This window comes from Triticum dicoccoides, chromosome 3A (genome assembly GCF_002162155.2).
Source record: "Triticum dicoccoides isolate Atlit2015 ecotype Zavitan chromosome 3A, WEW_v2.0, whole genome shotgun sequence".
NCBI lineage: Eukaryota > Viridiplantae > Streptophyta > Magnoliopsida > Poales > Poaceae > Triticum > Triticum dicoccoides.
The window spans coordinates 449,904,990-449,905,659 of record NC_041384.1 but is presented as its reverse complement, the minus strand read 5'-3'; positions in this window follow the sequence as shown (position 1 = coordinate 449,905,659).

Genomic DNA, 670 nt, shown 5'->3' with positions numbered 1-670 from the left:
TAAATAATTAATTAAATTCCTGAAATTAATAAAATCTTTTAAAAATCATATCTTTTAATCCGTAATCCGGATTAAAATATTTTCAACATGAAAGTTGCTCAGAACGACGTGACGAATCCGGATACGCAGTCCGTTCGTCCACCACACGCCTCTAACCTATCGAACCTGCAAACTTTCCTCTCCGGTTCATCTGTCTGACAGACGTCCGGAACCGGGAAAACTTCCCCGGATGTTTTTCCCCCCTAACCAGTACCCCCTCATACCACGTTAGGGCACGCCTAGCATCACTTCTTGACATGTCATGCATCGATATGCATCTATTTACTTGTATTCATTGTTTCTTCCCCCTCTTCTCTCCGGTAGACTACGAGACCGACGCTGCTGCTGGCCAGTTCGACTACGGTGTTGACGACCCCTCTCTCTTGCCAGAGCAACCAGGCAAGCCCCCCCCCCTTGATCACCAGATATCGCCTATTCTCCTCTATATTGCTTGCATTAGAGTAGTGTAGCATGTTACTGCTTTCGTTAATCCTATTCTGATGCATAGCCTGACATTGTCGCTACATCTGATTGATACCTTACCTGCAATCCTAAATGCTTAGTATAGGGTGCTAGTTTATCATCATTGGCCCTACATTCTTGTCAGTCTGCCTTGCTATACTATCGGGCC